General features: G+C 42.6%; 1 protein-coding gene and 1 pseudogene across 2 annotated transcripts in view; one reads left to right on the forward strand and one right to left on the reverse strand.

The window, feature by feature from the left end:
* The window catches only part of LOC144330715 (SH3 domain and tetratricopeptide repeat-containing protein 1-like), a 397,029-nt gene that overhangs the window by 59,805 nt on the left and 309,770 nt on the right, over positions 1–27,454 (reverse strand). The window lies entirely within an intron of this gene.
* On the forward strand, positions 9,207–14,610 carry LOC106995630 (zinc finger protein 705D-like; annotated as a pseudogene). The gene is made up of 5 exons (XR_013396861.1): positions 9,207–9,218; positions 10,912–11,046; positions 12,146–12,241; positions 12,770–12,849; positions 13,910–14,610. The product of XR_013396861.1 is annotated as a zinc finger protein 705D-like (transcript).

Below are 27,454 nucleotides of genomic sequence, written 5' to 3' on the forward strand. Positions count from 1 at the left end.
TTAAAAAGCTGTCCATGTTTAAGGTACGCATCTCAGTGAGCCTGGGGACCTCCAGAACTTACTTATATGGTATATCTGAAACTTTGTGCTCTGACCACATCTACCCATTTCCCCTGCACCACGGCCCCTGGCACCCACCATTCTACTCTCTGCTTTTGTGAGTTTGTCTATTTTAGATTTCAAATGCAAGTGAAATCATATAGTAATTGTCATTCTGTGGCTGGCCTATTTCATATAACGTAATGCCCTCAAAGTCCACCCATGTTATCACAAATGACAGGGTTTCATTATTATGTAACACTGAATAATATTCCAATGCATATATGTATTAACCATTTATCCTGATACTCTCCCTCCACCTGCCTCCCCAGTGTGTGTTTTTCCCCTCTCAGTATCCATGTGTTCTCATTGTTCTGCTTCCACTTGTGAGAACATGCACTGTTTGATTTTCTATTCCCGGGTTAGTTTGCTGAGGATAATGGCTTCCAGCTCCATCTATGTCCCTGCAAAGGACATGATCTCATTCCCTTTTATGGCTGCATACATAGTATTTCATGGTGTATATGTGCCACATTTTCTTTATCCAGTCTATCATTGATGGACATTTGGGTTGATTTCATGTCTTTGCTATTGTAACTAGTGCTGCAATGAACATGTGTGTGCATGTATCTTTATAACAGAATGATTTATATTCGTTTGGGTATATACACAGTAATGAGATTGCTGGGTCAAGTGATAGTTCTGGTTCTAGGTCTTTGACGAATCACCATACTGTCTTCCACAATGGTTGAACTAATTTACATTCCACCAACAGTGTAAAAGTGTTCCTATATCTCAACAGCCTCATCAGCAGGTAGTTTTATTTAAAAATTTTTGGAGAAACCTTCATACTATTATCCAAAATGGCCATAGTAGTTTGTATTTCCACCACGAATATACAAGGGTTATCTTTTATCCACATCCTCACTAATACTTACTATTCATCTTTTCGATAACAGCTATTCTAAGAGGTGTCAGGTGACATTTCATGGTGGTTTTTATTTGCATCCCCCTGACAATTAGAGATGGTAAGAATTTTGTCATGTATTTGTCGGCCATTTGTATCTCTTCTTCTGGGAAATGTCTATTCAGATCTTCACCTATTTATTTATTTATTTATTTTTATTTTTTGAGACGGAGTCTTGCTCTGTCACCCAGGCTGGAATGCAGTGGCATGATCTCGGCTCACTGCAAGCTCCGCCTCCCGGGTTTACGTCATTCTCCTGCCTCAGCCTCCTGAGTAGCTGGGACTACAGGCGCCCGCCACCTCGCCCGGCCAGTTTTTTGTATTTTTAGTAGAGACGGGGTTTCACCGTGTTAGGCAGGATGGTCTCGATCTCCTTACCTTGTGATCCGCCCGCCTCAGCCTCCCAAAGTGCTAGGATTACAGGCTTGAGCCACCGCGCCCGGCCCACATCTTCACCTCTTTAAAAAAAAATTTTCAACTTTTATTTTAGATTCAGTGAATGCACGTGCAGGGTTTTACATTGGCACATTGTGTGATGCTGAGGCTTGGAGTATGAATGATCTTGTAACCCAGGTAGAAAACATAGTATTTCATGGTGTATATGTTTTTCAGGTTTTGGTCCCCACCTTCCCTTCCCCTTCTTGTAGTCCTCAGTATCCGTTGTTCCCATCTTTACATCCATGTATAATCAGCGCTTTGTTCGTACTTATAACTAAGAACATATGATATTTGGTTTTTTCTTCCTGCATTATTTTAGAATAATGGCCTCTAGCTGCATCCATGTTGGTGCAAAGGACATAATTTTTTAAATGGTTGCATAGTATTCCATGGTGTATATATACTACATTTTCTCTATCCGATGATAGAGAAAATATTCATGTCTTTGCTATTGCAAATAATGCTATAATAAATATATGAGTGCACGTGTCTTTATGGTATTTTCTTTTGGATACAAGGGTCAGTCCCCGTGGCTGCTGTCGAGGACTAGCATTGAGTGCCTGAAGCTTTTCCAGGCTCAGGGTGAAAGCTGTCAGTGGATCTATCATTCTGGGGTCTGGAGGATGGTGGCCGTCTTCTCAGAGCTCCACTAGGCAGTGCCCCAGTGAGGACTCTGTGGGAGCTCCTACCCCATATTCTCCCTCTGCACTGCTGTAGTAGACATTTGCATGAGGTCTCCACCCCAGCAGGCTTCTACTGGACATACAGGCTTTTCCATACATCTTTTGAAATCCAGGTGAAGGCTTCTGATATGGTTTGGCTCTGTGTCCCCGCCCAAATCTCACCTCAAATTGTACTCCCACAATTCCCACATGTTGTGGGGGACCCAGTGGGAAATAATTGAATCATGGGGGCAGTTTCTCCCACATCGTTCTTGTGGTAGTGAATAAGTCTTACGAGTTCCGATGGTTTGATAAGGCGAAACCAGTTTTGCTTGGCTGTCATTCTCTCACTTGCCTGCTGTGATGTAAGACATGCCTTTCGCCTTCTGCCTCCCCCCAGCCATGTGGAACTGTAAGTCCAAATAAACTTCTTTCTTTTGTAAATTGCCCAGTCTTGGGTATGTGTTTATCAGCAGCGCACTCCTGTACTTTGTGCAACTGCAGGTTTAATATCCCATGGAAATTGCCAAGGCTTAAGGCTTGCACCCTCAAAGCAGTGACCCAAACTGTGTCTGGGGCCTTTTTTAACCATGGCTGGAGCTGGAGTGGTTGGGAGGTAGAATGCTGTGAGCACTGTCCTGCACTTGCCCGGGGTGGTGCAGCCCTAGGCCCAGCCCACAAAACCAGTCTTCCCTTATAGGCCTCCAGGCCTTTGAAGGGAGGGGCTGCCACCAGCCAAGGTCTCTGAAATGCCTTTCAGGCCCTTTCTTCATTGTCTTCTATTAGCATCTGCTTTCCTTTTAGTTATGCAAATGTCTTCAGCCTGCTTGAGTTTCAGAGGATACCAACGGCCTTAGAAGTACCATATGACCCCTAACACTTCTTGACTTCATTTCTGCAATATATTTTATTTTTTTACGTCATCATGAGCATTGAAACTTTTTATATCTATTCACTTTCCATTTGTTTTCAAGTCCAGTTTACTTCCAAATAATTTTAGAATATAGAGTCTCCATAAGACTCTAGTTTGTCTGGTTTCTTGCTGTACCCCATGACTGCGAATGCTTTCTAGTACATATAATACACTCAAAAGTACTTATGAGGCCGGATGCGGTGGCCCAAGCCTGTAATCCCAGCACTTTGGGAGGCCGAGGTAGGCGGATCATGAGGTCAGGAGATTGAGACCACCCTGGCTAACACGGGTGAAACCCCGTCTCTACTAAAAAAAAATACAAAAAAATAGCCGGACGTGGTGTCGGGCGCCTGTAGTCCCAGCTACTCGGGAGGCTGAGGCGGGAGAATGGCGTGAACCTGGGAAGCGGAGCTTGCAGAGAGCCGAGATCTCACCACTGCGCTCTAGCCTGGGCAACAGCGCAAGACTCCATCTCAAAAAAAAAAAAAAAAAAAAAGTACTTATGAATGAAAAAAGGAATGAATCTTCCTATTTTTCCTTCAACATAGCCTTAACTTTTTGGTTTCCAACTTTATGTGGGGTTTTCAGTAGCTGTCTCAAAAATCCAATCAAATTGAACCGGGTGTGTCTCCAGAATGCAGTTTTGATTAGGTTCAGTATCTGTGCAATCAGGGCATGTCTCTTGGAATGTAGTGCTGATTAGGTTTATTAATTGTTTTTTCCTATATAAGGGGAAGCCAGAGGATGCGTTTTCCCAGAGAAGGAGCATCAGAAGAGTTTAAGACCTTGGGGAAAGGGAGTCTTGCTGCTTGCTTGTGGGACTTGCCTTGGAAGGTAGATAAGTTCACAGCATCCTCCAACTTTTTATTTTTGGTGAGTTCTCCGAGCACTGAGATGTGAACCGGCCTCATTCCCTTACAATGATACTGTTACCAGTAGAAGAGATTCGAGTTACTGGCAGCATATCTGCATGGGTCCATAAGCAACTTCAGTCCTTACCTCCTCAGAAGAAAGAATTCGACTGAGGGGCATACAGCGGAAAAAGAGACTAAGTTTCAGAGCAGGAGTGGAAGTTTATTTAAAAAGGCTTTAGAACAGAAAGGAAAGGAAAATTCTCCTGGAAGACACCCAAGTGGATGCCTGAAGGTCCAAGAGAGAAAAGAGAAGGGCCTTTAACCTTGATCCTGGGATGGGCTTGCCTCTTTCCCAGGATTCTTCCTTTAGGGAGAGTTTCCGGCATGCACAGTGCTTTCCTTACCCTTTGGAATTGGCATGCACGGTGTGTTTAGGGAGTTATATGCATGTCCATCTGAGGCTTTCTTTCCTTTTCCAGTGGAGTGTGTCCCCGGAAGATTATACTTTGCCATTTTTGTCTCTTAACATGCATGCCCAAGAAGTTGCTTCTTCCTGGGGTCTGCATTTAATTAACATTTTTGATGTTAACAGGTGTAGACCACCAGGAAATGGCCTGTCTCTGGTGCTGCCTAATTATCATTGTTAGAGAGGCAAAGTGATCACTAACAGGCCATCACCTGACATTTCTAGTGGGTAGGGGAAGAGCCTTCTCCTGCCCTGCTCCTGCTCTTCTACCTGTAACAAGACAAGCCTTGAATATCATTAGACATGTGTCCCATCAAGGCAGCATCTCATTAGTAAATTTTACTGTGTGAATTGTTACTTCACATTCTCATATTCTGTGTTCACTATTTGTGTGCCTTTTCCATTTTTGTTTTGACCGTATCTCATTATTTTAACTGCTTTCTCCAAGATTCTAGATCTGCATTGACCAATAGAGTAACTACTAGTCACATGTGGCTATAAACTGTAAATTAATTATAATTAAATAACTAAATGGCATATCCTTAGTAGTAATTGCCAAATTCGTGGCCAAACTAGAAATTCTGTAACTACATATGTGTGGTAGTTACTGCATTGGACAATGTAGATATAGAGCATTTCTTTCATCACAGAAAATCATGTGGGGCATGTTGGCTGCCACTTATTTTTAATTTATTTTTATTTTTTATTTCTTTGAGACAGAGTTTTGCTCTTGTTGCCCAGGCTGGAGTGCAATGGCATGATCTCAGCTCACCGCAACCTCCGCCTCCCAGGTTCAAGCGATTCTCCTGCCTAAGCCTCCCTAGTAGCTGGGATTACAGGCTTGTGCCACCACGCCCGCCTGTTTTGTTTTGTTTTGTTTTGTTTCCTATTTTTAGTAGAGACAGGGTTTCTCCATGTTGGTCAGGCTGGTCTCAAACTCCTGACCTCAGGTGATCCGCCTGCCTCCGCCTCCAAAAGTGCTGGGATTACAGGTATGAGCCACTGCGCCCGGCCTTATTTTTAAATTCTATTTGTGTGGTTTATAGTTAAATTATATTCTGCTTCTCTATATTCATTTCCTTTCACAGATTTTCTCAGGCAATTTTTAAATTTCATTCATTTACCTTCTTGAGGAAAGTACTTAGATCATTTTTTAAAAATAATGTACAGCAAGTAATTTTTCCACGGATATTGTTTTAGCTTTATTGTGTTGGTACTTTTACATACTATATTCAGGTATTATTATTTTTCATAACTTACTTTAAAAATTGTGCCAAGTTTATTCAAAAGAGATTTCTCCCTTGATTTTCAGAGGTCAGATTGTGTCTTCCATTGCTGTTATTTTAGTTTAATTTTATTTTATTATATGTAAATATGTTGCATATTCCTTTTTTAAAAAATATGAGATTTTTTCTCTGGTTACACAAACTTTGTATGAAGTGTTCATTATGCGCTTTAAAAATAAATATTTTGTTTCAGGGCATGGTGCTTTCACACATGCAACCTTAGAATAATTTTAAATTCCATTCCACTTTCGCCATTCCTGAACTGCTTTGAATATATTGGATGTTGGAAGCCATGAGAGGTTTTGACTTGCAATCCAGTCAAGATAATAGGATTTTCCATTTATAGTGTAATCTGATATATATTCGTTTTGGTTTCATACTTTTAAAAAATCTATTCTCTTTTACTCTGTGGTGATCTTTGCTTTTCTATTTGTGCTTTACTAGAATGTCAGCTGCTGTTTCCCTAGCACCTGAGATGTTACTCAACACTGTATAGTGCTGGTGTTGAGAATTGAGAGAATCTACTAAATAATAGCACTTTTTGAGACCGCAGTTCTGAATTAAAAGGAAGGGAAAGGACAGGCAAAAGAATATAGACATCAGCTATTTTTACTGAAGATCTGTTGGAGAACATGGTTTTGGTGTCCAGGAACTTGAGACCTAATGCTGCATTCCTAATACTTCACTAAGGTGGGCCTAAATAGCCCTGAAAGGGCTAGGAAGTCACAAGTCAGCCTCTTAATTGTTATGGGTGTCCTAAAAATATTAAGGTAATATTGAGGATGCAGAATGGCTCCTTCCTCATGACTTTTTAAGAGATCTGGGCCGGCGCTGTGGCTCATGCCTGTAATCCCAGCAATTTGAGAGGCTGAGGCGGGTGGATCACCTGAGATCAGGAGTTCCAGACCAGCCTGACCAAATTGGAGAAACCCCGTCTCGACTGAAAATACAAAATTAGCCAAGCGTGGTGGCGCATGCCTGTCATCCCAGCTACTTGGAAGGCTGAGGCAAGAGAATAGCTTGAACCTGGGAGGTGGATGTTGCAGTGAGCTGAGATTTCACCATTGCACTCCAGCCTGGGCAACAAGAGTGAAACTCTGTCAAAAAACAAAAAGAGAGAGAGAGAGAGAGAGAGAGAGAGAGAGAGAGAGAGAGAGATCTGGAGGGAGATACTAAGCTGTGCAGGCTCTCATCTTGAAGTCACCAAATACGTAAGTTGTTATTCCTGCTCTGGTGAGAAGTTTGTCAATACATTTTTTCCATGAATTAATGAAAATTTTAGACCCATAACATAAGTTTTAAAAAATTTATCCTAAAGATGGCTTGTGTATGTGTCTGTTTTGAAATATATTTAATCTCTATATCTTGAAATAGTTTTTATAGATTCCACACAAGAGTCCTTTAGGAAATAAGTGTGCTTTGATTTTCTTATAATATTTGTCCTTGTTTGTCCCTGGCACAGTCTGTATATGACCATTTAAATTACTTTTAGTTCATGTTTGGGTTATAGTCACACACAAATATTCTCTAAAGTCCAAATCTTATTTTGATATTCGAGGAAGAGTTTACATGGTAATAATATTAAGGGTTACAGCTGGTTTCACTGAAGCTTTGTAGGCATTCTCTAATATCTTATTTTTTTGAAGGAATATCTGTTCTGCTTGAATTATAGACTACATAATACATGTACTGTCAGGTACATTCATGGAAGGGACAGGCAGATGGAGTCATATGTTACTGAAGCCTTGATAAACAGATGTAGGAAATAGACCAAGGAATAAGAAAAAAGTTGATATTGAAAAGTGCTTGTTGAAGTCTGTAAATGTGCATTAAAATGTGGCAGTAAAAATAGACACAGTGAAGTTTGGGAACTGGGGTCTAAATCCTGCAGTCCCCAGAATCATAGAGAACCTTGGTTAGGGGAGTAATTTTGTAAAAAAGCAAGAAGAGGCAGTGACAAGGCAGAATATAATTAAAAATATTGCTGTGTCATTTTCTAGTTTTGTAATTTTGTCATATTTTTCAAACTCTGTTGATCATTTATTGAACTGGTAAATAAACTATCATCAGCAGGGTTATTATAAGGGTTAAATAAGGAAATTTATGTATATCTGTAAGCACATCACAATTAATACAAAGTTACCCTTTTTATTTTTCCTGGACTTCATGTACAAATGGGTCAATTTTTTGTTTATGAAACATAATTATCATTTGTACATAAAATATATTTAATTTTTTTATTTTTAGCAGGGAAATAATACATGCATGTTTTCCCCCATCTCAAACACATGCATTCATATAAACATATCCATCTATATACCTACATATCTATGTATGAATATACACATGGACATCAGTATTTCTCAGCAAATATGTATCATGATAATCAGAGATATTGCAACTAACAAAGACTAACATAAACCATGATTGCAAGAATTTTAGATACCACCTTAGTAAAATATCAGATTGAGCTGCTACATTTCTCTCAGCCCTAAGTCATTTTGTATTTTCTGAGCATCTTAGAGGATTGTGACTGTATACACAGGACAGAAACACCATGACCCAGGGTACTGCTGCGAATTTCTGATGCAGGGGATTTTAAGGGCTAGATCAGCAGGATGGGAGTGTTGACCCTCCAAGTGAAATAAATTCCTGAATTGATTATCCCCATCCTAAAACAGATTTTTTTTTTTTTTTTTTTTTTTTTGATACAGAGTCTTGCTCTGTCGCCCTGGCTGGAGTGCAGTGTTAGGATCTCGGCTCACTGTAATTGCCTCCTGGGTTCAAGCGATTCTCCTGCTTCAGCCTCCTGAGTAGCTGGGATTACAGGCAAGCACCACCATGCCCAGCTAATTTGTGTATTTTTAGTAGAAATGGGGTTTCACCATTTTGGCCAGGCTGGTCTCGAACTCCTGACCTCAGGTGATCCACCTGCCTTGGCCTCCCAAAGTGCTGGGATTACAGGCAAGAGCAACCGCACTTGACCCTAAAACAGATTCTTACTTGATTGATTTCCAAGTTCCAAGGGGAAATACAAAAGTCGAAATTGAGAGAAAGTAAAAGTGGAGTAAGGCTTCAGAAGGCTGTGATGGGTGTTGGAGAAACATTGCTAGGGGATAAAGCTGGGATAATAAAATCTGAGAAATCCCACAGTGTTTATCTACAGGTGGAAATCATATTCCACATGTGGGCAGAGTCAGGGATCCCTGTATTTTAAAATCAGTGAGGGAATTGAATATCTGGACTTGTGTCAATTAACATACAAAACTCAGTGCTTTTAATGTTCTCGTTCACAAGATATCTGTGTTCCTTCTTTGTCAGAAACCATAGTCATAGGCTTCCTAATTTTGACCTTGGGGAAAGAGGAGAGGCCTCTGTGTGTTTGTGTCTATTGGTCAGGCTGTGGTGCAGGTGGTGTCACACTTCAGTGAAGGTCTGGCTTTTCATCACAGGTTGGTCTGAAAATTGTGTACAAGGCTGGTGTCTCACGTGTTCTTTCTCCAACCTCAGCTTTTTTTAGTGCCTGAAGTGTCTGCAAGTGGAAATCCAGAAGAAGACAGAGAGAGACTGAGTTCTTGACAATGCGTTCACTAGTGAGTGGGGGATGCCTCTTTCTGCTGAAATGACACCCATATTGCTGGCAAATGGGCAGTTTTCTGCAGTTCGCATGGGTGTTTCATTTTTATTCTTTTTGTTTGTTTGTTTTCATGATGTAAAATCCATCCAGCCTGGGTGTTCCAAATGCAATCAGGAGACTTTCAGGTATCTGGCCTCCAATTAAGTTTTCTCAGGACTCTAGGTTGGGTATCATGTGTCAAAGATTCCTAAATTATCAATATAATTTCTAATATTACACTACTTTATTCCAGCCCCTATTCAGGCTATTTACAAAAAAAGACATGAGAGGTCTCATTTATGTATTTCTTTTTCTTCTATCCATCCTATAACCTCATAGGGAAATAATTGACCCATTAACTGTACCGTTGGCTGAAATAGACTTAGGATTTTGATGAATGCAGGCAATAGAGATGCGTGAAGAGCAGAAGATCACAGCCCAATAATGAGGCTGATGTTCTAGCAGCTGAGTTCAATAAATCCCGTGTGATAGGCCTTGGGCAAGAGCTGCACAGTGCTGAGGAAAAAGGAGAGTTTGATAAAATATATTTGTGCTTTTAAAAACTTTGCAAAAGGACAACTAAAGAAGTCATTATTATTCTTATACCCATTCATTTTACCTTTTGATAATTAACCTTTTCACCTTCTGGTAACTGAAAGTAACATATAAGAAATACAATTAATTATGGTTGCACACTCAGGAGAAGGAATATAGTAGATAGAGTACAATTTAGGGTTCTGTGGAAATGCTTCATAAGGGCTGGTTAGAAAAAAGCAAAACAGTAAAGAGGTCTTTTTATCCTTGAACAAGCCAAGTGACAAGGTAAAGTTAAAAGAGAGGCAGTGATAACTGATGTTTGGATTGCCCAGAGAAAGTTGAGAACAGGAAGCTTCATATCACAGGAATCACCAGACTAAGACTTCCTCAGTGTACCAGCCTCAGCGGTCTTGTCTTGTGCTGCTCGACTGTCTTCAAGCTTTGTCATGAACACCTGAATGACATAACATTAGAGTGACTCTATGTATAAATTGAATCCTATATTCTGCGTAAAACTTGTTCAGTTCTGAAGAATGCTGGAGTCTGGTTCATTACTTTCTAACTTTTTAATGAATAAGGGACCAATGACATGTATTTAATAAATATTTGCTAGATAGGAAACATGTTTTCTATTACTTCGTTAGATTATTCAAAGCACATAATAGGTCTTTTAACCATTTGATTGGTGAGAAACCTGTGGTTTATCTAGAGAAATAATTTATTTAATCACGGTCATGTTTAAAAAGTAGTAAATCGTGGTTATTTGTCTTGTGACTACTCTGTAATTTTCTTGAAATTCATGGTAAATTTGTTTTATTTATGAAGGTTCAAGCGAAAATTTTATAATCAGTTATGTACAGGTGATTAACACATTACTGAAAAATATCTGGGCTATATTATGCCACACCTCATGTGATATTTCTTCATAGTAAAGTTTAATGGATTAAGAGTGGGTACGTCTCTGTGAATGAATCGGAAAGGCAGATACCAGCTTAGTATTGAGAATGAACTGGCTGGAACCTAAAACACTGGGAATTCTGCATACCCAGCTCCTACCTATGTCATCTCAGCCTTCCTCCTCTGGACGTTAAAAGGGATTCTCTGTCTAAACTAAAGTGTCTGTGATGTTTTAGAAGAAAGTGACTTTTGAAGATGTAGCTATTGACTTCACGCAGGAAGAGTGGGCCATGATGGACACATCCAAGAGAACTGGATGGACACATCCAGTTGTTGGTGACTGGAAAACAACAGTCACCTGGTGTCCCTCGGTGAGTCCCTCAACATTCACATATGTATGTAGACACACATTGACTCATTCATTCAATAAGTGTTGGAACAGCTTCCCCATATCTAACTCTAATCTCTTCTCTGATTCTCTCACAGATCTTATCTGAAAAAGTTTGAGCTCTCTAAATCTGTCTGAAAGAAATATCTTTATTTTATTTTATTTTGTTTTGTTTTATTTAGTTTGTCACTCAATTAGAATGTAATCTTGACAAGGATTTCATGATTTCCTTGGTACTCAGTGTCTAATACTCAGAACAGACCTGAGAACTTAATGAATATTTTCTTTTCTTTTTTTTTTTTTTGAGACAGAGTCTCGCTCTGCCGCCCAGGCTGGAGTGCAGTGGCGTGATCTTGGCTCACTGCAAGCTCCGCCTCCCGGGTTCACGCCATTCTCCTGCCTCAGCCTCCAGAGTAGCTGGGACTACAGGCGCCCGCCACCTCGCCCAGCTAGTTTTTTTGTATTTTTTAGTAGAGACGGGGTTTCACCGTGTCAGCCAGGATGGTCTCGATCTCCTGACCTCGTGATCCGCCCGTCTCGGCCTCCCAAAGTGCTGGGATTACAGGCTTGAGCCACCGCGCCCGGCCTAATGAATATTTTCAATGTATTAAATTTAATATTTTCTAAATAACTCTTCTGCTTTAGTCGCTATGCTTAGGCTGAGACCAATTAGTGAAAACAATAGCAATATCTTTTCTGTATAGAACATCAATTATTTTTGTAAATCAATTTTTTTTTGTTCTGCATGAGAATAATAATAAACATACTGTGCAGAGGTTTAATTAATCTCTTTCTGAAAAGACTGTGTATTCTGCATTGTGTCTTGGAACTTAGGCATGGACTCAGCATTCATAGGTCCTGACTGTTTTGAATTTCCTTTTCCTGATGGACCTTTCATTTGGATTTATTTTCTAGTCTCATGTTGGGTCAAAAAAATCCTGGGGAGTTTTCTGTGTTCTAGGTCTTGTGGCCTGAGCTGACCTTCACTGTTTTATTCTTCCTTGATAGCCTGCCTTACAGTTGGTGATAATGCACATTTATTGACAGTGAACTCAAAACACATGTACTGTTTCCACTAACAGGGTACCAGATAAGCAAATCCTATATAACTTTGCAGCTGGAGGAAGGAAAAGAGCTCTGGCGGGAAGGAAGAGAATTTCTCCAAGGCCAGAATCTGGGTAAGCAACAGGGTCCTGTGCTCTAATAGGAGGAGGTGCTTTGTCAATGAATAATATCAGTCAAATATTAATGAGAGGTTTTATTAAATGAGTGGTAATTTCTAAAATGTAGGTTAAGCTACTGGAGCAGAATTCCTTAGATGGTATCATCATTTTTGTTCATATGTCAGATGCTACTCTTGTGTCCTCTTGCCTTTTCTTTTACTTTCAGGAAAAGGATAATTCATGTACTCGTTGGGGTTAAACTGTCACATGCTGACTCTTTTACCGATACCCCTGTGAAGACTATCCCTCTATTTACCTGCCTGATATCTCATGTCCATTTTAAATCTTTTCACTTTTTAATTTTAAGACTCTTTTCTAATTGCTGACGCTGTACCTTCTGTTCTATTGAAGTATTTTCTTCATTTGACACATTTGCCACATCTAAGTGTCAATTTTTGAAAAAAAGTAAACAGGCCTTGTGGTTTTTCAAACAATTTTATTACCATAATACCAAGGTAACAATTTATTTTTCAATTATTTCAGACAAGGAAAGTGCCCTTAAGAAAAAACACACGATAACCATGCATCCTATCAGAAAAGATGCATCCACCGGTATGACAATGGTGAGTTTTATAGCTCTGTACACCAGTCATCTAAGTTAAAGATCTGGTAATGGGTTAAGTTAGTAATGACGCACAGTCACCTGAGTGTAATTAGGCTGGCACTAAGTGCTTTCTAAGCAAAAAAAAAAAAAATTTGATACTTTGAATTCAGTGAATAAAGTGACCTGTGTTGTAAACCATAACATGAGATCTTTAAAATAGAACAAGTGCATACACATTACTCATGCTCAGACTTTGAAAGATATTGATATCATCACAATCAATGGAACAACTCTGCAGTTGGGATCTTACAAAAGAGAAAATATCTGTGTCTGCAGGAGACAATGTGTACGCAAGTGTCAATCGAGAAAAATGACGAGACAAGTCTCAATCATTTTAGGAGATGTATTTGCCAGAGTTAAGGACATGCACCTGGGGAACAGGTGTATACCTTTCTCCAAAGATAATTTTCTCCAAATTTAAAGGGGGAAAGGGTGGGATATTGAGAAGTACACAATTTTCATGTAAAAGTTGGGTAGAAAAAAATAGTCATTCATGAATTTTTCTGGCTTAGTGAATCTGGATTTTTTTTCATAAGATGACATAAACAAATGAGGCAGAGGAATAATGCAGGAAAGCTGCATTTTATATAAGACAACATAGGCAAAATGGGGCAGGGAAACAATTGGATATGCATTTGTGTCTGGTGAACTGGGGATGACTGCGCCTGTAAAGACAAGCTATCAGTTTGCATTGTCATGGTGTAATTTTAACAGCTCATCAGGAATCTCCTTGTGGGCAAAATATGGGGGAGGCATGTAGCTTTTCATCTTGTAGCCATATTATTTAGGAACCAGAAGGGGGAGGCAGGTTTGTGTGACCCTGTTCCCAGCTTGATTTTTCCCTTTGGTTAAATGAGTTTGGGGTGCCAAAATTTAATTTCCTTTCACACAAGTAACATTGGAAACATTTCAACTGGGCTCTACCACTGAATGGTTGGTCTAGGATTCAAAGGTGGTGAAATGAATGTATAGATGTATGTCGGTAAATCATTAAGAGCTTTTAATCTTTGTCTCTAAAGGAGAACTCCCTCATTCTGGAGGATCCCTTTGAATGTAATGATTTGGGAGAAGATTGCACTCACAGTTCCACAATGACTCAGTGTTTGTTAACTCAGAGTGGAAAGAAACCCTACGTCAGCAAACAGTGTGGAAAATCCCTTAGTAATCAGTTGTCCCCTAAACCACATAAACAAATTCATACTAAAGGTAAATCATATCAATGTAATATATGTGAAAAGGCCTATACTAATTGCTTTCACCTTAGACGGCACAAGATGACTCACACTGGAGACAGGCCATATGCATGTCATCTATGTGGAAAATCCTTCACTCAGCGTCCTCACCTTAGAAGACATGAGAAAACTCACACGGGAGAGAGACCGTAGAAGTGTCATCAGTGTGGGAAAGGCTTTATTCAATCCTTTAACCTTCGAAGACATGAGAGAACTCACCTTGGATAAAAGTGTTATGAATGTGATAAAAGTGGGAAAGTCTTTAGTCAAAGCTCTGGCTTTAGAGGACACACAAGAATTCACACTGAAGAGAAACCACATGCTTGTCTTCTATGTGTGGAAAGCCTTTAGTCTATCTTCTGACCTTAGATGATATGAGAGAACATGCACTGGAGAAAAGCCATATGAATGCCATTTATGTGGGAAAGCCTTCAGTCAACGTACTAATCTTAAATAACATCAGAAAATTCACCCTGGAGAGAAACTTATAAATGTCTTCAGAACATATTCTGACTTTAGATGACATGGTGTTAGGAATGATGGACGTAAGGAATATGGAAGAGACTTCAGCTGTAGTGTAACATCTAAACATGCCAAAGGACCCACATTTTGAAGAATTACTATACCCAACATGGACGTTACTTCAGTTGCCTTTATTCTTCAGTCCACATCAACAAATTCATATGGAAGAGAAATTGTACGACATGTGTGTACCAAAGACTTGTTAGTGATCTGATCATAAATGACACGAGAGAGCTGAAACTGTCAACATGATAAACTAAAAGTCTTCAGCAACAGTTTTAATAATTTAAAACGTGTGGGACTTTCAGGTAGAGAATCTCTAGCCCTGTGTTCAGTGTGAAAATGTTTTTATGTGCAATTTGTTGTCAAATAACCTAAGAAAACTTTACTTGGATGAACCTTTTATTTGTATTTTCTGTGAATAAACATTCAGCCAAGCACTAGGCTTGATGTTCACAAGAAAACACAGTGATAAAATGCTGCTAAAATGGAAAATAAGAAAGGAAATCCTTTATAAGCTAAATAAGAAGGGAAAGTCTTTCCAAGGGCAATGAATTCTCTTGGAATACCAAACACTTCTTACTGGAGAAGTTATGCCTTGAAAAATCATGAGAAATCCTTTCTTCACAGAGTAACGCTTGTGGTACATGTGAGATTTCACACTGGACAAAACACGGTTAGCATCTTGAAAGGAGAAGATTCTTTAGTGGTAATTCATTTCTTAGTTGACATTAAGCTTCTCACCTTGAGGAGCTATCAAATTTGAAAATCACTGTGGAGAAACCTGATAGATTTCTCATCAGAAAAGTGAGTCAAGAAGGTGGACCTCTAGAAAAAACTCTTAACACATAGTTTAGCAAAATAATTAAGAAATTTGAGAAAACGTCTATTCATAAAAATGCAGCACATAAATGTATAATAGCAAAGTGACCTGGGCATAAATTGAATGCAGAATTATATAAGAAATCTCATTAAACATTTCCAAAAGATCAATACTTACAAATATTGAAAGAATACAATCGGTTGTTGAAAAAACTTAGTGTGTTGGTGAAGTCCTTCTTCCATTTATGCAGCCCTAACAAATCGATGTGCATCTGCACTCCTTGGCTTATGGGTCGACATTCTACCCCAACTTCCGAGTCTCCCCAGTCTTCGACGGCTCTTTCCTCACAGCTCACCTCCCTTTACTTCAATGTCCACTGAAACCACTTGTTTCCATCCAACCCTGGAACTGACACATCAGGGATCTTCAGCCCCACTCGCCAGATTTCTCAGTGTGTCATTGCATAGATTTAGCAAGGAAATGGAGGCTGTATCAAAGACACCTAGTATATGCATTTGGGTGTCCCCAGCCCTTGCCTCGGTCTCTGAGTAGTTACCTGGGATCCGAGAATAAGGCAGCCCTGCTCTTCTATCCCTCAGAAATCTCTTGAAATTTTGTCCCTGAAGCCTCTCTAAGTGGAGGTAGCAGTTCATCTCATGACACCCCAGAGTTTACTCAGGTAAGTCCTGAGTTATTACACAGAGGCAGATATAGCTGTGTTCCTTTTACTTCTGTCCAGAAGATAAAACACCAGCATGATAAAGCAGGCGAACCTGTCAGCCACCATGCAAGCCTTTCCTATATTTGATTCAATGTACTTTTCCAGAAGCAAAATGAAAGTTCTCACAGAGGGGGCTTCCTCTGCCTTGTCCTCAGAATTGGAAAATGTATTGTCCATCAAGGAGCCTCAGTACTGAACCTAAAACTCAAGAGAAAACGTTTCCTGAATAACAAGTGGGATGATGACATGAAATTTTGCAAAACAGGCACAATCTTAACACGATAGGTCTTACTAAGGCTAAATGGCCTTATCCATGGTTGAAATTGACACATCATTATATTAAAAAATCTCCACAAGTGATTGATTTTACTCTGCAGCCAGGGTTTATGTCAAGTGTGAGGATGGTGTCTTGCATTGTCGCTTGGGCTTGGGTGCAGTGGCAAGATCTTGGCACACTGCAACCTCCACCTCCCGGGTTCAAGCAATTCTCTTGCCTCAGCCTCCCTAGTAGCTGGGATTGCAGGTGCCTGCCACCAGGCTCAGCTAATTTTTGTATTTGTGGTAGAGACAGTTTTTCACCATGTTAGCCAGGCTGCTCTGGAACTCAGGAACTCCTGACCTCATGATCTGCCCACCTTGGTCTCCCAAAGTGCTGGGATTACAGGCATGAGCCACCGTGCCAGGCCTAAAACCCCGTGTTTACTAAAAAAACCAAAAATTAGCTGGGTGTGGTGGTGGGTGCCTATAATCCCAGTAACTCGGGAGGCTGACACAGGAGAATCACTTGAACCCGGGAGGCAGAGGTTGCAGTAATCAGAGATGGTGCCACAGCAGTCCAGCCGGGCTACAGAGCAACACAGTGTCTCCAAAAAAACAAAAAAACAACACCAAAAAACCCCTCAGATATCCAGATAAGAGGATACAGATGTATCCACTGTCATAAATTCTTCACCATGCTACAAGAGGGGAACTGACATTTTGGTGAATCTTTGTAAATCATCAATTTATCTATCATACTTTTATTTCACCAGTAGCATTGACAAAGCTAAGTCCTACAATTCCATTTGAAATTACCCTTAAAAAGAACAGACCTTTAAAACCTACTACACTCACTCTGGGGAAGGAATAAATATGAATTTTTAGCAAAATATATACGTCATTTTACCTTGCTACTTTGGAAATAGTACCTTTATCTTTCAAGCTGTACTGACAACATGTATCTTATAGTCAATGAAAAACTGAAACTCAAATAAGCGGACAAGCCTTATCAAGGTAACAAACTCAGGGAGAGGCATTGCTGACTCCAACACAGACCTTTCTAAATGTCACGGCAGGCCATTCTATTCCTCGGGACACCCATCCTGTTCAGTAAAGCACTCAGTGACCACCTAGGAGGCACTCGCACTGCTCTTTGCCCTCCTGTGTGCCTTAAGTGCATTTTCATATTCAGGTTCTTGCACATCCTCTCTGGGGTGGGTTACCTTGTCCTTTGGGACAATTTTTCTCTCTTCGCAAGTCTGAGACAATCTAGAAAGCAGAAATCATTTCTGCCTTTTCCTCTCAATATCAGCATCCCATTTGCGGATCGTCAATGTGTCTCCGAGGAATAAAAGCTCCGGCTGGAGGAACAGTTTCAATAACCTAGCTTTAATGACATTACGTTGTATTGTCCATTCATTTTAATGTCCTAAAATTTTAATAACCCTAAGGGGTCACCATTTTAGATGAAACTATACCAGGAGATTCCTCTAAGGCCAAGAGCATCCAGCTGCTCCCATGAGAGACTCTACCCCCTACCTCGGGCTGTCCTTGGGGATGAGATGACCCTGGGGCTGATACTCACTAGACCCTCCAATAGACATGGCCACAGTGGGTATCCTGGGTCATCCCCAGACAGTTCTAAAATGCCAGGACTAGGAAAAGACAGGAGGGTGGCTGAGGACACAACACCCTGTAAAGTTTTCACGGGGAGACCTCAACCTAAAGACATTTTGGTAATATGTGCACTTAGGAAAGATGAAAAGAAGAGAGGCACAAAGATTTTTTTTTACAGTAGAGTGTCAGATAATTTATTCTCCACTTTCCTCTCATGTAAAATGTTTGGAAACAGAAAAATATTTTGGCCAAGGTGGCTCACGCCTGTATTCCCAGCGCTTTAGGAGGCCGAGGTGGGTGATCAGTTAAGGTCAGAAGTTCAAAACCAACCTAACCAACATGGCAAAACTCTGTCTGTACTAAAAATACAAAAATTAGCTGGACGTGGTGGTGGGCGCTTATAAGCCCAGCTACTTGGGAGGCTGAGGCAGGAGAATCGCTTGAACCCGGGAGGCAGAGGTTGCAGTGAGCTGAGACTGCGCCATTGCACTCCAGCTTGGTGACAGGGCGAGACTCTGTCTCAACAACAACAACAACAACAACAGCAACAACATAAAAAAATATATATATATTAAAAAACTATAAATTTAAAATTACTACATGTAGATAGTATTTGAAGTCATGGGACTGACTGTAGGTAGAAACAAGAGAAGGCAAGGAAAGTTTTTATATTTATATTTATATATATTACATAAAATTAATATACATAATTATAATATATAAATATATAATATAGGCTGTGCACAGTGGCTTACACCTGTAATCCCAGCAATTTGGGAGGCTGAGGTGGGCAGATCAGCTGAGGTCAGGAGTTCAAGACTAGCCTGACCAACATGGAGAAACCCCATCTCTACTAAAGATACAAAAATTAGCCAGGCGTGGTGGTGCTTGTCTGTAATCCCAGCTACTCAGGAGACTGAGGCAGGAAAATCACTTGAACCCAGGAGGCGGAGGTTGCGGTGAGCCCAGATTGTGTCATTGCACTCCAGCCTGGGTGACAAGGGTTAAACTCTATCTCAAAATAAATAAATAAATAAATAAATAAAACAAGAAATAGATATTTATGTCTAAATATATAATTATAATACATAAATGTGTATATATACATTTATTATAAATTTATTAATATATGAAATATATTTATTTCTGAGACAGGGTCTGGCTCTGTCACCCAGGCTGGAGTGCAGTGACACTATCAGAGCTCATTGGAGCCTTGAACAGATGGCTCAAGCGATCCTCCCATCTCAGCCTCCTGAGTGGCTAGGATTGCATGCACACACCACCATGCGTAGCTAATTTTAAATTTTTTTTGTAGAGACAGGGTCTTCCTTTTTTGCCTAAGCTGGTCTTGAACTCCTGCGCTCAAGTGATCTTCCTGCCTCAGGTTTCCAATGTGTTAGACGTGGGCCACTGCATCCGGTCTAATGCATTTTTTAATTTGCGAGTTTATATTATTTAATATTTTTAAGTACTGAATGTGTTGAACAACCAAGTTGCAGAATTCCCACACAATGGACGGTCAGCTGTCATGTCCTGGTTCAAATTGTCCCAGCACACCAAGGCTAGAAACCTTTCAGCCAACTTCCACTTATGTCTCCCGGGGCAGGACAATGTCACTAGGCCAATCCCCACTAAGAGGGACTCTGGAAAGGCAAGAAACTATTCTGTTCTCTATAATGGAATGTGACCAAAGAGAAGGCAGCTGGGAGGACCAGCTGGGCCCTCCAACCAGCAGCATGCACCATCGACTAACTGCCCTAGAGCTACACCATGCTGGGCATTTGGGGCACTGTTATGAGCAAGAGTTTCCATTTTTCTTCTCATGGAACCTTCATGCTAGTGGCAAGAGACAAATTTTTTTTTTTTTTTTTTGAGACAGAGTTTTGTTCTTGTCACTCAGGCTGGAGTGCAATGGTGTAATCTCAGCTCACTGCAACCTCTGCCTCCTGGATTCAAGCAATTCTCCTGCCTCAGCCTTCCGAGTAGCTGGGATTACAGGATTGCACCACCACATCTAGCAAATTTTTGTATTTTTAGTAGAGATGGGGTTTCACCATGTTGGCCAGGCTGGTCTGGAACTCCTGAGCCACTGCACCCAGTCAAGAGGGAGATTTTAAATCAATAAGTATAATTGTGATGAATGCCAGAAAGCAGAATGTGTGTGATGGGGAGGGGACTTAAGTTATTGTCTCATATTTTAACACTTTCATAGGCAATAACTAAAAACTTAGAAGCTTAAAACAACACACACCTTTAGGCCAATTTTGGCAAGCTAGGAGTTGAGCACATTTTAGCGGGTCGTGTGCTTGGGATCTCACGCTAAGCAGCTGGGCTGCATCCTCATCTGAGGCTACATCAGGGCAGAATCCATTTCCAGGTCCGCCGAGGTTATTGGCCGAATTCATTTCCTCGGACCCGCTTGGCAAGGGCCCAGCTTTTTGCTTCCTTGCCTACGGGCCCCTCCAAAGGTCCTTTCTCAGCACAGCATCTCCCTCCTGCAGCGCCTGCAGGCAGAACCGTTCTCTCTAGTGTGCGAAGGTGATGCACTGTGACATTGACATCCCATTGCTTTCGCCAGGCTCTATGGGTTAGAAGCCAGTCACCGGTTTTGCTCGTACCCAAGGTCAGGAAGATTATGCAAGGGCATAGGTCACTGGGGGGTGGTCAGCCACTTTAGGGTGTGGCTGCCACCACTGAATTTGGTGAGACTTTAAGGGTTGGTAGGAGTTGGTCAAGTACAGGGGTGAGGGTGTGTCAGGCAGGGGTGAGGGCATGGAGGGGGATGCAGAGGCCTGCACCCTGGAATGTCCTTTCACTCCCTGAGGTTTTGTTCTCCTGATCCCTGAGTACATCCCAGAACACGGTGGGGCCCTAGCAGGGGAGAGGTAGGGAAGCATGTGTTGTTCATCCGGGGACCTTGTTAGGCAAATCAGATTAAGGAACAGGCTTTCAGTGGTGGGTGCAAGCTTGGGAGTGATGAGTGTGCAGGTGTGTGTGGGAAGAGCGATGGGGATGGGGTCAGCCCCAGCCACCAAGAAGACGTTAACTGTGCATCCACCCATCCCAGCAGCCTCCCTGGGTGAGTGCCTTCAGGGTGCAGGTCCTGTTTTACACATGGAAGTGAATCAGAGTGGGACACTGCCTTGCCTTAGAGAGGTCACACTTCTTCTCCTTCTTCTTCTTCTGCTTTTTTTTTTTTTTTTTTTAATTTGCAACAGATTCTCACTCTGTTGCCCAGGCTGGAGTGCAGTGGTGTGACCTTGGCTCACTGCAACCTCTGCCTCCCAGGTTCGAGCAATTTTCCTGCCTCAGCCTCCTCGGTAGGGTAGCTGGGATGATAGGCACGCATTACCATGGCTGGCTAATTGTTGTATTTTAGTTTCACCATATTGGCCAGGCTAGTCCCAGTCTCCTGGCCTCAAGCGATCTGCCTGCCTCAGCCTCTCAAAGTGCTGTGACTACAGGCGTGAGCCACCACACCGGGCAAAAGGTCACAATTCATGCCACGTGGGTGGCAGCCACTCAGACAGCACCCCAGCCGGCGCTGGGAGTGAGGGGTGCTCAGTGTCCTAGGAAGGCAGAGGGCTGCATGAGAGGTTCTGGGAGGAAGGACTGGAGGAGGATTTGAGATTTTCACCTGAGCAGCTGGGTGGATGGAGGGGCTGTTCACAGAGAATCACAAGAATGTGAATGAGCAGGTTAGGGCACTAATAAAGCACTCTGTTTTGGCCTGTGGAAAATTTAAGATGCTTCCCTGCGTCCAGCTGGAGCTTTGGGAAAGGTCAGGGCTGGGCATCTGATGGGATGGATGTCTCTGGCAGGCAGCAGAGCATGTGGATGGTTTGTGAAGCCCGGAAGAGCAAGAGATTTCTTGTGGCAGTGCCCAGTGCAAATGGAAGGGCATTTGGCCTGAGTCCAGACATATACAAGTTGGGCAGAGAAGGGGGTGGGTCCCTGGGACCCACCGAGGAGCAGCTATGGGAGTACAGGGAAACCAAGGGTGTGGGGTCACATGAAGCAGGAAGCTCAAATAAGATGAGGAAAGAGGTTTTAAAGACGATCAGGTCTGGGGACAGTGGTTCATGCCTGCAATCCCAACACTTTGGGAGGCTGAGGAGAGGATAGCTTGAGGCCAGGAGTTTGAGACCAGCCTGGGCAACATAGGGAGACCCCATTTCTATAAATAAATAAATACCATTGGTACTTGGCATTTCAGGCGGGGAACAGCAAACACATGAAAGCTCTGAGGCAGGAAAGGGAAGTGATTAGTGCTCGCTCCTGGTTCGTTTATCAGACCTTAAAGTGATGCAGAGACATTTCAGGTACTCCTTGGCCGAGCTCCTTCAGGGAAGGCCTAGGTTCGCCTCTACTTCCCATCTATTAATTTTTTTTTTTTTTTTCGAGACGGAGTCTCATTCTGTCGCCCAGGCTGGAGCACATGCAGTGGCACCATCTCAGCTCACTGCAACCTCTACCTCCCTGGTTCAAACGATTTCTCCTGCCTCAGCCTTCCCAGTAGCTGCAACCACAGGTACGCGCCATCACGATCGGCTAAGTTTCTGTATTTTTAGCAGAGATGGGGTTTCATCTTGTTGGCCAGTCTGGTTTCGAACTCCTGGCCTCAAGTAATCCACCTGCCTCGGCCCCACAAAGTGCTGGGATTACAGGCGCCAGCCACCGCGCCCGGCCCTACTTCACTCCTAACGCCCACCATCCGTGCTTCCAAATGTTTGCTGAATGACAAGGTGAACGAGTGAATGGGACTACGTGACTTCGGGCAGCAGGCAATCCTATTCCTTGGACCTCAGTTTCCCTTTTTGTAAAGCAAGCCTGTCTCTCGCTCTCTGTCCTAAAAGCCTGAGTTCTGGGCTTGAGATGAGCGCGTCCTGTACAGTAGACTCCAGGTGGACGTTGAGCTGGGTCTTCCAGGAGGCCAGGATCCGGCCAGCTCTTGGGTCCGGTCCTCCCGCGGTACCCCGCACGCCCAGTCCCAGCGCCGCCCCGCCCAACCTCCCTTTGTTCCCCCAGGCCCCACCTTCTCCGCGCAGCTGGCTCCCCCTTGGCCGGGGGGCGGGCCCTGGGCGCCCGGCTCCGCTGGGGGCGGGGCGGCGGGCGGCGGGCGGGGCCGTGTGCACCTGCAGGGTGTGTTTCCGGGCCGCAGCCCCGCGCCAGCTGCAGCTCCTTGATCCGAGCCGGATCCTGAGCGGGCAACACGCGCTGAAGCGACGCGGCGGCGGCCCCGCCCTGGGGCTCCATTGTTGAGGCTGCCGTGGCTCTGTCGGCTGCTCAGCTGCGCTCCAGTCGGCCCAGGCGCCGCGGCGAGGAGCTAGGGCTGAGAGGCGGCGGCCTGAGGTGAGACTGCGCCATGGGCGACGGGGTCTCCAGACCGGGTGGGGGTCTCTGCCCCGGGTGTGGCGGCTCCGAGCTCGGCTCCGCAGGGTCCGAGCTCGGCTCCGCAGGGTCCGAGCTCCGCTCCGCAGGGTCCGAGGTCGGGATCCGGGGTCCTTGCGCCTGGGCTTTGTCTCGGCCCCGTGTGGCACCGGGGGCTTCGCGCCTGCTGCGATACCGCGTGGGCCCGCGCGGGGAGTCCCGGTTGCCCTGCGGGTGGGGGCCGGTCCCCACTGCTCCCCGGCTCCCCGCGTCTGCCGCGGAGGGGACTGCATGGACCCGGGCGCGGGCTTCTGCCCCGTACCCCGCAGCGTGGCTGGTCCCCGCGTGCGGCAGAGGGGGCCCTGCGAGGACCCACTCGTGGGGCGGGGTACGGGTCACCGCGAGTGGGAGACTCCGCCGCCCTCCCCGCCCTCCCCGCCTTCCCCGCCTTCCCTCGCAGCGAGACTGCTTCGCCAACTCACTGAGGGGACTGCGTGGAGGTTGCAGTGAGTGAAATGACTGCACTGCACCCCAGCCTGGGCCATAGAGTGAGACTTCCTCTCAAAACAAAAACAAAAACAATGTACTGGGTCTACCTCCGGCTCTGGAATTTTCCTGGAAGGCCTTCTCTTCTGGGCTTCATTTTTCTCACTTTTGAGGATCGTAAACTACATAATTTCCAAGAATTTTTGCCCTACACCTTTAATTCTTTCAAGCAAATACAGCAGAGAAAAATTCTCTTCCCCGCAATGGTGTAAATAATGGAGGCCTTTGAAAATGTGGATTCTAAAGTGGAAGTTCTTTTTCTTCTTCCCCTTTGTTTCCTTTTAAACGAGTTTAGTTACATGAGTATATACTTTATCTCAGACTTAAGGACAAGTATCTATGATGAAAACTTAAGTAACTTTTTGGCAATATCTTGCATATTCTTCACAATTGTGTTTTATGTGCAGCATCTTCCCTATATCCAGTTGATTTGTTTTTTTCTCATTAATGGAGTTGTTGAGCTCAGAACTTTTCAGGAGCATTTTGTTGATCTTTTAAGGGTCATGTGAAATATGTTCCAATTTAACATTTTATTTTGTTGACTAAAATGGGAGTAAATGGAAACTTGAGAGTGCCTTGAGTAGATGTACTTGGCTTGTGTAATGGTTTGAAGCATAGTTGAAAATTACCACTTGTTGCCAGGTGTGGTGGCTCACACCTGTAATCCCAACACTTGGGGAGGGCAAGACAGGCAGATCACGAGGTTAGAAGATGGCTAATCTGGCTCATACAGTGAAACCCCGTCTTCACTAAAAATACCCCGTCTCCACTAAAAATACAAAAACTTAGCTGAGTGTGGTGGCACACGCCTGTAGTCCCAGCTACTCGGGAGGCTGAGGCAGGGGAATCACTTGAACCTGGGAGGTGGAGGTTGCAGTGAGCGGAGATTGCACCACTGCACTCCAGCCTGGGCGACAGAGTGAGACTCCATCTCAAAAAAAAAAAAAAAAAAAAAATAGCACTTGTAAAAAATTGCATCACATGTTGAATGACCTATAAAGGAGCTACAATTCTAAGGTATATGGTAATTAATTCTTTAAAATAGGCCGGTTGCTGTGGTTTACACCTGTAATGCCAGCGCTTTGGGAGGCTGAGGAGCGAGGATCACTTGAGCCCAAGATTAGAAGCTGCAGTGAGCTATAATCATGCCACTGCACTCCAGTCTGTGTGACGGAGTGAAACCCTTTCTCTAAAAAATAAAAAGGTAAATAAATAATTTAAAAATAAAATACTAAGCTCCTTTCCAATTTATCTGTTTGGTAAGGTGGGAATTTGATGTGTTTGAGTTTCTTAAAGCCAGCCACGTGTCTCTGTAGAAAGGAGACACAATTTTCTCTGCTATTCCTAGTTATTTGGATGATTATAGGGATTAAAAATAGACATTTGGTCAAGTCTTGAGCTACTGAATTACAATTTTTGCTTCACTCAGTAGGATTTTGCCTTTATTTTGATTTGCATTCTTAGTTTAGGAAAATATCTTTGTTATATGCCCCATACACTTTGTTCTTTTGGGGAATCTGATCTTAGGAGAGGGCTTCAAAACGCGACCAGATTTTCTTTATGGTTTTCTAGATTTTATTAATGTCTTAATAAAACTTAACTAGTTAATGCTGCTTCTATGTCGAAGTATTTTTCATTTAGAGTAGGCTTGATTTTTATATGGATTAAATGAAAGGAAGTCTCTCACGGAAGGGGACATATGGGTATGGAGAAGACAGAGGGTGTATATATATATATATATATATATATATATATATATATTTTTTTTTTTTTTTTTTTTTTTTTTTTTCTGGAGACAGAGTTTTGCTCTGTTGCCCAGGCTGGAGTACAGTGGCAGGATCTCGGATCACTGCAAGCTCCGCCTCCTGGGTTCACTCCATTCTCCTACCTCAGCCTCCCAAACAGCTGGGACTATAGGGGCCTGCCACCACGCCTGGCTAATTTTTTGTATTTTCAGTAGAAACAGGATTTCACTGTGCTAGCCAGGATGGTCTCCATCTCCTGACTTCGTGATCTGCCCGCCTCAGCCTTCCAGAGTGCTGGGGATTACAGGTGTGAGCCACTGCCTGTGGCCGACAGAGGATGTATTTCTGAGCTCTACATTTCAGAGTTCTTTTCTCTAGCCCTGGCCTGGGTCCCAAACAGGGAACTTAATTCACTCTATCACTGAAGTATACTCTTGCTTTGATGCCATTGGTATGTTGTCCTAGAGATTTGCTGTGGCTGCTAGGAGTGTTTCAGAGTTAAGAACTGATGCAACCTCTCTTTTGTCAGATTTTGAGTCTATAAACCATCTTGTTTCCTTTAGCGTTATCTCCCTGGAACTGGAAGGTCAGAGATGAAGTTTTCTTAGATTATAAGTCTCAGCCTTTGCTATCTACCTTCGTCTGTCTCCCATATCACCTGCTGTTTTTTTCCCCGTTTTTCATTTTAATGTTTTTATTGGATAGGTGTCTATTATTGCAGGCTACCTCAAAACATTTTTGGATATTGACAGGATATCAGTATGAATAATATGTAAAAGATAACTTATTCTAGTTCTTTTGAGCAGAGGATTTGGTTTCGATATGTGGCCCTATTAAAGCTTTTGTTAAGCCCAAGTACTTGCTGAACTTCAGTTCCCTTACCTATAAAATGGAGTTAGTTGTTAGTAATACCTGTTCTGCCTAACTCAGGAGATTGTTTTGAGGATCATACGAAATTATGAATGTAATGGAATTTTGTAAATTTTAAATGAAATATTGTATTACCTAAGATTTTTTTTTTTAAACGCCATATTAAGAATGGAATGAATCTGGGTTTTCCTTTGAAATCTCAAATGTTTAATGTACAGAGAAGTTTTAATGTGTCTGTTGGGGAGCTTCATTAGGATTGTTTTCTATCTTTAATTGGCCAGTATTGTTTTATATGTTAGCATTTTGGGGGAACATCAAAATTTGTGTTTCAGTTATCATTAATATTTTACAAAGTTATTGAATGTGCATGATTAGTCTTTAACAATCTCTTCAATTATTTACATTCCCATGTAAAAAAAATGCAGTAATGAAGGTTCATGTAAATAACATTCCCATGCCTTAATGAAGCATAATTTCTTGACATTGCAGTTTCTAAGTGCCCTGTCTTGAGGTTGGGAAAGCTAAAGGGCAGTCAGACGTCAAGGTCAGCAAAGCGTCACCTTTGACATTTGAAATCCAGCAGCAGGTATCACAGTGAACCCCATCCCAGCATCCAGGAAGTTTCTCTGTCCTGCCTCTCCTCCAGCCACCTCAGAATCTGTGTCTGCGGTGTTGGTCCTGCTTTCCTCTCTCTCCTCTGCCTTTTCTTTCTCTTCACCAACTTCTACCGAGTGCCTCTGATGTCCCAGACAGTGGCAGTGGGAGTACGAAGGCTAATAAACCCGGCCCTGGTCCTCAAAGAATTGATGTTTTCTGTGCAGATATTAAGTGACACTGTCATACATAGTGTTGACAAACAT

The sequence above is a fragment of the Macaca mulatta genome, chromosome 8 (assembly GCF_049350105.2).
Source record: "Macaca mulatta isolate MMU2019108-1 chromosome 8, T2T-MMU8v2.0, whole genome shotgun sequence".
Classification (NCBI taxonomy): Eukaryota; Metazoa; Chordata; class Mammalia; order Primates; family Cercopithecidae; genus Macaca; species Macaca mulatta.